The sequence below is a fragment of the Amblyraja radiata genome, chromosome 35 (genome assembly GCF_010909765.2).
Source record: "Amblyraja radiata isolate CabotCenter1 chromosome 35, sAmbRad1.1.pri, whole genome shotgun sequence".
NCBI classification, from domain to species: Eukaryota; Metazoa; Chordata; class Chondrichthyes; order Rajiformes; family Rajidae; genus Amblyraja; species Amblyraja radiata.
This window is the reverse complement of record NC_045990.1, coordinates 13,449,476-13,460,203: the sequence shown is the minus strand read 5'-3', so window position 1 is coordinate 13,460,203 and position 10,728 is coordinate 13,449,476. Positions and strand designations below refer to the sequence as shown.

Genomic DNA, 10,728 nt, shown 5'->3' with positions numbered 1-10,728 from the left:
ATTGTTTGCGATAAACCATTGAATACATCTCTGGAATGAAGGTTCCCACTATAAGCTGCAGAGAATCAGCAGACCGAACGTATCCTTACCAGAACACTTCACCGTCACATCTTCCTTATGACTGCAATCGTGCCGACCCCACTGTGCGGAGGGACAGTTCCAGAGGTATGATTCGTTACCCGAGCATCTTACTTCATCCAACCAAATTTGGCCTTTACTTTGTCCACAGAATCCCGGAATTTTATCTTCCACGGCATATCCGCAACCTAGCTGCCCACAGACTACGTTAGCGTCGTCTAGGGAGTCATCACAAACTGTGCCCCAAGACCCATTGTAATAAATCTCCACTCGTCCAGCACATGTCCTTCCACCCCCAGACAGCCGTAATTGGAGATGGTCTGTTGAACAATTACAAGGGGGTTAATCACACAATTGCAATGTAAACCCATCACCCCACCTTCGGCCGCGCCTTCTATGCTATCCCTCGAAAAGGTACCCCGTGTTGTTCCACACCACATGGAAGTGTTTCTTGTCCAGACTTCTCTCACACACGGCCCCTCACACTCACCATCGCCTGCTCCCTGGACCTGGTGGTCTCTTCTGCCGACTGGAAATGGAGAGGGCCCATAGTATACGTGGACAATCTCTATACGTGGACAACCTCCCACTTTACACCCAGGTCCTGGGTGGAGAATGTTGCAAAGGTCCTGCTATGTATTTTGCTTTAATAGACAATAGGCGCAGGAGGAGGCCATTCGGCCCTTTGAGCCAGCACCGCCATTCACTGTGATCATGGCTAATCATCCACATTCAGTACCCCGTTTCTGCCTTCTCCCCATATCCCCTGACTCCGCTATCTTTAAGAGCTCTCTCTCTCACTTGCTTGGCAGTCTCCTGGGAGCTAACTCTTCAGCGGTGCAGATGGCAATGCTGTGGTCTCACACTACGAGGGACTGCGGTTCGATCCTGATCTCAGGTGCTGTCTGTGGGGAGATTACACGTTTGCACACGTGACCACGTGAGTTGCGTCCAGATCCAAAGGTGCGTTTGCAGGTTAAATGGCCTCCGTTAAATCCCCCCCCCCCCCCCAGTGTCAAGGAAGTTTATGAGACAGTGGGATAACATAGAACCAATGGGTAATCAGTCTTCGGGGTGGACTCGTGTTCAAAAGGGAACTGCAGATGCTGGAATATCGAAGGTACACAATATCGCAGGGGACAGACTCCTGACCGACATACATTACAAACCCACTGACTCACATGGCTATCTGGACTACACGTCTTCCCACCCTGCCCCCTGTAAAGACTCCATCCCCTACTCCCAATTCCTCCGCCTACGCCGCATCTGTTCCCAGGATGAGACATTTCATACCAGGGCATCGGAAATGTCCTCGTTCTTCAGGGAACGGGGATTCCCCTCCGCCACCATAGATGAGGCTCACACCAGGGTCTCATCCATACCCCGTAACACTGCTCTCTCTCCCCATCCCCGCACACGCAACAAGGGCAGAGTCCCTCTGGTCCTCACCTTTCACCCCACCAGCCGGCAAATACAACACATAATCCTCCGCCATTTCCGCCACCTCCAACGTGACCCCACCACTCGCCACATCTTCCCATCTCCCCCCATGTCTGCCTTCCGCAAAGACCGCTCCCTCCGCAACTCCCTCGTCAATTCTTCCCTTCCCTCCCGCACCACCCCCTCCCCGGGCACTTTCCGTTGCAACCGCAAGAAATGCAACACCTGTCCCTTCACCTCCCCCATCGACTCCATTCAAGGTCCCAAGCAGTCGTTCCAGGTGCGACAAAGGTTCACCTGTATCTCTTCCAACCTCATCTACTGCATCCGCTGCTCTAGATGTCAGCTGATTTACATCGGTGAGACCAAGCGTAGGTTGGGCGATCGTTTCGCCGAACACCTCCGCTCAGTCCGCAATAACCTACCTGACCTCCCGGTGGCTCAGCACTTCAACTCCCCCTCCCATTCCCAATCCGACCTCTCTGTCCTGGGTCTCCTCCATTGCCAGAGTGAGCAACAGCGGAAATTGGAGGAACAGCACCTCATATTCCGTCTGGGGACCTTGCGTCCTTATGGCATTAACATTGAATTCTCCCAATTTGGCTAGCCCTTGCTGTCTCCTCCCCTTCCTTAACCCTCTAGCTGTCTCCTCCCACCCTCCCATCCGCCCGCCCTCGGGCTCCTCCTCCTCCTCCCCTTTTCCTTCTTTCTTTCCCACCCCCCCACCCCCCATCAGCCTGAAGAAGGGTTTCGGCCCGAAACGTCGCCTATTTCCTTCGCTCCATAGATGCTGCTGCACCCGCTGAGTTTCCCCAGCAATTTTGTGTACCTTCGGGGTGGACTCGATGGGCCGAAGGACCCGTCTCCATGCTGTATCTGTACACGATATTATAACTTTCTCCAGGCTAACATATAAATAAGTGCGCATGAATGTGCCTGTGTGTGTGATAATGTTGGTGTGTGTGTGATAGTGTTGGTGTGTGCGTGTGTGTGTGTGCGCGTGTGTATGTGTGTGTCTGTGTGTGTGCCTCTGTGTGTTTGTGTGTGTGTGTATGTATGTGTGTGTGTGCCTCTGTGTGTGTGTGTGTGTGTGTGATAGTGTTGGTGTATGAGTGTGTGTTTGTGTGTGTGATAGTGTGGGTGTGTGTGCGCCTGTGTGTATGTGCATACACCTAGACTATTGTTCAGGTATTATTCTCCAACATAGTTTTAAAGGGATCTCAAGTGTGTAATATATATATTTACATACAGATGTGTAATATAAATATTTATCGACAATCGATTTAAGGAATTCTCTGGAATTCTCTGCCACAGAAGGTAGTTCAGGCCAGTTCATTAGCTATATTTAAGAGGGAGTTAGTGTGGCCCTTGTGGCTAAAGGGATCAGGGGGTATGGAGAGAAGGCAGGTACAGGATACTGGGTTGGATGACCAGCCATGATCATATTGAATGGCGGTGCAGGCTTGAAGGGCCTACTCCTGCACCTATTTTCTATGTTTCTAATTTGATAAATTAAGAAATGTTATTTCGACCTTTGATTAGATTGACCAGAACGGATAAATAAAGCTTCTTCATTTTCCGTGCCTTCCCAATTGACGTCGAAAACCCAGATGACAGAAGCGCCAAATACAACTCGAAAGTCACGAACAATCATTACAATGTCTAATTTTAGTATTTATGCCAATATTCACCTGAGCACAGGACTCCAACACCGATGCTGTCGCTGGATGTCTGATTCAGCGTAAATGTGCTGCAATTTCGGAGCTGCGACTCGTTTCCTTCACAGTGAACGTTGTTCACCCACACGGGCAGCTCACTCTCTCCGTACCTTGAGGATTTGTAGGCGAATATGGCGGAGCCGCAGCCCAACTCTCTGCAGACCACGTTGGAATCATTGATGTTCCAGGCGCTATCCTGCACTCTCCCCCATCTACCATTGTGGTAAACCTCCACTCGGCCGTCGCAGCGGCTGCCCCCATTGCTCAATCTCAGAGACCAAATTTCATCTATAATACAAAACATGTTGGCTTAAACCATTAATGTGAAGACAAAATATTCCATAACTTCTCAACATTTACCTGGTCAGCTATTAGTTTTAAGGATTATTTTCTTCATCAATTGTCCACATGTCACATGTCCTAATCTGAGGAAAGACATTCTTGCCATAGAGGGAGTACAGAGAAGGTTCACCAGACTGATTCCTGGGATGTCAGGACTTTCATATGAAGAAAGATTGGATAGACTCGGCTTGTACTCGCTAGAATTTAGAAGATTGAGGGGGGATCTTATAGAAACTTACAAAATTCTTAAGGGGCTGGACAGGCTAGATGCAGGAAGATTGTTCCCGATGTTAGGGAAGTCCAGAACAATAGTCACAGTTTAAGGATAAGGGGGAAATCTTTTAGGACCGAGATGAGAAAAAACATTTTTCACACAAGAGTGGTGAATCTCTGGAATTCTCCGCCACAGAATGTAGTTGAGGCCAGATCATGGGCTATATTTAAGAGGGAGTTAGATGTGGCCCTTGTGGCTAAAGGGATCAGGGGGTGTGGAGAGAAGGCAGGTACAGGATATTGAGTTGGATGATCAGCCATGATCATATTGAATGGCGGTGCAGGCTCGAAGGTCCGAATGGCCTACTCCTGCACCTAATTTCTATGTTTCTATGTCACATTGGCAGATAAACTGCATAGAAACATTCTGTTTACGTCTACATAAAACATTGCCGAGAAACCTATGGGCCTCACCATGAGAAATGGGCCCAATAACAAGGAATAAACTGGCTATTGAATAAACGATAACCACCAACTCATGCATTGATCTAAACCGAATGCAATAGGCATGCTCAGACCAGTCCAGCGCCCGTTCCTCGTGTAGGCGGGGTCTTTTGAAATCTCGCTTTACCTTCGTTCTCTTTTGGTAAATAAATGCATTACCTGGAACCATTCCAATATCAGGAAAAAAATGATTTTTCCATTTTTCATTCCATATTGCAGATGCTGGTTTAAACCGAAGATAGAGACACAAAGCTGGAGTAACTCAGTGGGTCAGATCGCATCTCTGGTGAAAAGGAATAGATGACTGAAGAAGGGTCTCGACCAGAAACGTCACCTATTCCTTTTCTGACGCTGTCTGACCCGCTGAGTTACTCCTGCTTTCAGGGTCAAGCTCTTGAAAGAACCACTAAGCCACTTCAAATTTGATATCGCATTCTTCCTACAGACTCTATCTCAGATCTCTACAGCTGATGTAACTAATTTATATCTGTGTATTGTAGCAGTGAACCGAGAATTAGAACCCGACTGTACAAATCGCCATCATTCTCTCTCCTTAATGAACAGTTCTTATCCTTTATACTATCCTTACTATGTTTACTAGCTACTTTCTCTCAGTTACTATCCATAGAAACAATTTTATAAACTGGAGAATTCTGCACTGCATACTCTAATTCAGTCTATCGATGTATGACAACGTTGTATAACAATTGGCCCCAGTATCCTATCAGTGGGGGAAGGGAAAGGCGGCACCTGAAGATAATAGACAATAGATCCAGCAGTAGGCCATTCGGCCCATCGAGCCAGCCCGCCAAACAATGTGATCATGGCTGATCATCCCCAATCAGTAGCCCGTCCCTGCCTTCTCCCCATATCCCCATGACTCCACTATCTTTAAGAGAACTATCTAGCTCTCTCTTGAAAGTATCCTTCTGAAAAGAAAATTAAGATGGTCGTCAGGAAACGGCAGATGTTTTCAATGGTTAAAAGAGTCACCGTGTAAACTTCTCTACCACTGGGCAACTCTGTTTTTCAGTTCAAGGACATTTGGTGACTCACCTGAGCAGATGAGACCGGCGTCGTTTCCGTGTGAACAACTCGTCTGATCCCTGGGTAGGACTGGACAATCAACTAAAACAGCACCTCATGTTCCGTCTGGGGTCCTTGCGTCCTTATGGCATTAACATTGAATTCTCCCAATTTGGCTAGCCCGTGCTGTCTCCTCCCCTTCCTTAACCCTCTAGCTGTCTCCTCCCACCCTCCCATCCGCCCGCCCTCGGGCTCCTCCTCCTCCTCCCCTTTTCCTTCTTTCTTTCCCCACCCCCCATCAGTCTGAAGAAGGGTTTCGGCCCGAAACGTCGCCTATTTCCTTCGCTCCATAGATGCTGCTGCACCCGCTGAGTTTCCCCAGCAATTGTGTGTACAATCAACTAAACGAGACTCGTTCCCCCGACAGTGGTAGTTCTCCTTCCAAACAGGGCCGGATCCTCGGCCAAAGTGAGTAGCTCCGGGAGTTGCGACCACTGCACCACAATGTAGTTGTTCACAGACCACGCCGGCATCAAGCAAGCTAAAGTACTGATCGCAAACTGTCCCCCACTCGTCTCCGTGTAGAACTTCCACCCGGCCAGAGCATCTATCCTTCCCACCCACCAGTCGTGGGCCATGGTTCCCTGTTTTTATGGGACAAAATGACAGTTCAATACACAATAAGAATAGTGAAAAATAATGAAAGTTAGAAATTGTTTGTTTATTTTCCTCATTTTCTAAGCGGCCACCTTCAAAGTGTGTGCGCGCGGTGATATTTCAATACACACAATGAATGGTTACGGTCTTCAACTCGGCACGACGGGACCGTCAGTTTCACGTTATTTAGTTTAAAGTTCTGACCAAATAAGTTCAGATCTCATCTGTAATACTTGCGGCTTTCAAGAGTTCACCAGAATAAAGTGTACACCCGACCTAATTGACGGTCTCGAATAGTGCAGCCTACATTTTTCAACACAGTACTACATATATGCCATATTTTTTGTCCACTCGCTTTTCCGTATGTTTTAGAAGGAACTGCAGATGCTGGTTGATGTGTTGTCCAATGCAAGTGAAAGACACTCAGCCGATCAGGCAGCATCACTGGACAACATGGATATGTGACGGTACACAAAAATGCTGGAGAAACTCAGCGGGTGCAGCAGCATCTATGGAGCGAAGGAAATAGGCGAGGTTTCGGGCCGAAACCCTTCTTCAGATGGATATGTGACGTTTCAGGTCGGGACCCTTCTTTAGCTTGAAGAGCCCAGGCCTGAGTCGTCACCTATCCATTTCCACCAGAGATGCTGCCTGACCCACTGATTTACTCCAGCATTTTGTGTATTTTACTGTAAACCAGCATCTGCAGTTCCTTCTGCCAACACCTGAATATGTTACCATAACAGCACCAGCTAAAATACTCACCCCCCCCCCCCCCCCCCCCCACACACACACACAACCCAATGCACCCATTAATATAGTTTGTGAATAAATGGCGTTTCCTTGGCACCCTCTCAACATAACCTGCCAATCTGTTTGGACCCATTCAGTCCTCCCCCCTCTGTCAAGAGTGTTTTGTTGTCATATGTCCCAGATAGAACCATGAAATTCTTAATTGCTGCAGCACAACAGAATATGTAAACGTGTTAACTGTCTGTTTGATGCAGATTGGTGTGTGGTCTTCCTGAAACATAAGAATACATTTTCTGAAAATTCCTCTTTATCTGCCGTGAGAAATACACTTACAAATAGCTTCAGTGGATTAGTCAAACACGACTTCACTTTGAGCAATTCAACTCGACGTTACTTATTATTTTCAGTGCTTCAGATGGCACATGTTATTGTGAACTCCATCATTCGTCCAAGGCCGGAACAGATCATAGAAACATAGAAACATAGAAATTAGGTGCAGGAGTAGGCCATTCGGCCCTTCGAGCCTGCACCGCCATTCAATATGATCATGGCTGATCATCCAACTCAGTATCCCCAATCGGCTGTTCATGTTTTCTCTATCCTTCCTCTTTTCAAAGAGTGAATACCGAATGTCTACGCTGCAATCTGCAAGACCCATTGCAGAAACTATACGTTGTTGGATATTGTAGCGAGCGTGCCCTTTGCTTCAATTATATTATGATGTGGGTCTTTGGATCCATGGAACTTTCAGGTATTCAGGCTCACTGTCCTCTCTGGTATAATGTTGTCACTAATATATTTTATATTACTTGCTCGTTTTGCGTGGGCGTTTGGTTTTATAGCATTTAAATAAGTTTACATTTATTAGCTAAGATGGAATCAACATTTTATAAAATTATTCGGCGAAATAATTTCCGTATTCCACTGTTTAAATTCTCCGCACGTGTGGGTAAGTTGCAGTCTTTTCTTCTCTCATTGTTGTCCCTTTTCATATCTGTCCTTTGCCGAATTCTAATTCATCCTTGTCACCGCTTATTCTGGAAACGTTAACCCATCCCATCAAATTTCCATTTTGCACGGATTACATTTCCCCCGTATATGTCGGCAAATAGTTGATATTTCCCCTTGCTAATATTTTCCTTTGCTGAATTCTACAATATTCAAATTCATCATGCATAATGTTGTCATTGAAAAAAATATCAGATTTCACCCCTCGTTCCCCCACCCCCCGCCACCTCTCCGGACTATTATATTTGTTCATTTTCCCTGTAGTCTAAGATCTATATCCGTTTCCCGTTGTGTGTTGGGCGAGGGCGAGGACAGATGAAACCAGATGTTTGGATGAAACCCATTATGACATTGTATATTTCTACATTACAGCAATGGATTTACTATGATCCATTTCCCATTAGTTTACTTCGCTCCTGACTCCTGTTGGGTTCGCATCCTCATAACACACTGGTTTAAACCTTTGTTATGGAGAAAAATAAAGTATTCTTGTTCCCCATCCTCTCCTCCTGCCAATGCTCAGGATCTCATTTGTTCAAGAGCCGTCACCGTCTCCACTTCATTTATTTATTCAGTTGGGCATTTTGGCTCCACAATGTTATCAAGTGCTGCTTCATCTTGGCGTGATACGGTCTCTGATTACACATGGATGTTCTTCACTCTCAGTGATCAGGATGTTATTTCCTTGTACATTATTGTAAATGCTGATGGGAAGTAATCGTTCACTTCGCTATTTTCTAATGCACTGCTTGGTTCCCCATTTATAATAGGATCATATGACCACAAAATCATTCCTAACAAAAAATGTAAATCATGGGATAAATTTACTTTTAAACATCATGCATTCTTCTGCCGTCTCTTTTTATATGTCTTACTGGCAGTTGCATCATCTTATATTTCCACCCACACCCACGTCCCCCCCCCCCCCCACCACCCCAGTGCCAGGATCCTTGCTTGTATTATCATTATCATTATCATCCTTTTATTGTCATCATGCAAAGCAAAATTGTACTTTTCTATGTGTAATCATTTACATCTAAAACCGTCCATAGTTTTTCTTCCTGCAGTGAGCTATCTTTCCACTCAAAATGCTCAAAGGTTTCAGTGAAGAAGTACATTTGTTTATAAACAAATATAATTATTTTACTCTAGAGTAATATTTGATTAGGATTCATTGGACAATCGCTGTTGCATCGCATGGATATCACCATCTAAATATACTGTTAATTTCCTCCTTCTGAACTCCACATTGTAAACCATCAATAATGTTGGACTATAGGAAATTATTTAAATTATTTTAGCCGGTTAATACGTTTGCCAATATCACATCAAAGTCGTGCACTGCTCAATTATATTCCAGCATTTTATAACCCTTTGATAAAAGTAAATGGCGAGATCTCATCCCTATCTTCCAAGTATAATGAGTGCTTATTAATCATTAGTTTCCAAAGCTGGCACTCACCAGAACAGATCACACTGACATCGCTCGTGTGGTTGCAATGAAGAGTTCATAAAGAACGCGGACATTCCCATAGGCTTGTCTCATTACCCTTACATTCAAATACATCGTTCCGTACAAGGCCAGTTCCCTTTCCAAAATAAGCCCCTGTCGGAACAGACATGGCGACTCCACAATGAAGCTGACTGCACACCACATTGGCATCATCCATATCCCAGGCCCGGTCACACACGGTTCCCCAGGTTTCACCATACTGCACTTCCAGTCTTCCCGAGCACTGATCATCTTTGGATACCAATCTTGGCACTCTGTGATCTGAGTAAACATATAAAAGATAGTCATGAAAGCCACAATTATGAAGACAATTTACAAAAACATCCCTGAAAGTTTAGCACAAATCTGACGTTAAAATCAGTCCCATACTAATGATATCTGTGCTCCCCTTCTCCTCCTTCCTCTATCACGATGCGCTAACATGCTGAGTACTATATTCTGCTCTCTGTAACTTCCTCTTTACACTATATATTGTATTTGATTATAAATATGCGTTGTGTATCTGATCTGTTTACATAGCATGCAAAACAAAGCTTTTCACTCTACCTCAGTAACGTCACAATGATAAACCTAAACCTAATGCTACAAGTCGAATATAATTATTATTTATAGAACATTCCGTCCTGCAGAACTTGACAAACTCCACAGGCAAGACTGTGCTAACTGACCCAGTGTATCTGCCTGCTCCTGTCCCATTAAACGAATTCTAAGTACAAACTGTGGAAAAAAGAACCATATACCATTCGGCCCACGTCAGCTTCACCGTTAAATCGTGGCTGGTCTAGCTTTCCCTCTCAATGCCTTTCTCCTCATAACGCCTGACAACTTTATTAAACAAGAATCTGTCAATTCCCGCCTTACAATTATAAGACAATTACAATTAAATGTATCCATTGACTTGGCCTCCACAGCCGTCTGTGGCAATGAATTCTGCAGATTTATCATTAAAAAATCTCCAGGCATGCGGGTGATGAGTGGAAAAGTAAGTTTTCTATCATTATGCTATTAAGATGGATATTTTAGCAAATAATAAAATGTCCTGACAGCTTAAACACCCAGTCCCTTTCAAAGATATTGTCAATTTGCTGAGGTTGATTATGTCCAATTAACAGCTAACAATTATGCCATTCCTTGGCTTGCATCTGAGTAAAATGTAATTCAATACCTACGCATGGTTTGCAATTAATTTAATGATAAATTTAGCTTCAGAAACGTTTTATTTTTGCATGTAAACCCCATTTGAGAACCATGGGCGATTTAAAAAATTTACAGCCAGATTTATCACTTCTGAAACTTTTTACATACCAAAGGAATCAAGAAAAAACACAAATAATGCCTTACTGTTGATGAAATGCAGTGAGCAAACACGATAATTCCCAATATTTTCAATCTTGATATCTGTGCGGCCAATTATGTACCAACCACTTTAGCTGTTGTTGTCCCTTCAACTCTCGCTTCTCTCTACCATCATCTCTT

General features: G+C 44.8%; 1 long non-coding RNA gene across 1 annotated transcript; it reads right to left on the bottom strand.

Annotated features, from left to right (window-relative positions):
- Positions 1–364: 364 nt before the first annotated feature.
- LOC116991835 lies at positions 365–5,392 on the bottom strand. Its single transcript, XR_004416915.1, has 3 exons — positions 5,352–5,392; positions 3,210–3,524; positions 365–398 (listed from the first exon to the last, which is right to left on the bottom strand). It is a non-coding gene; the product is annotated as an uncharacterized LOC116991835 (long non-coding RNA).
- Between the last annotated feature and the right edge of the window lie 5,336 nt (positions 5,393–10,728).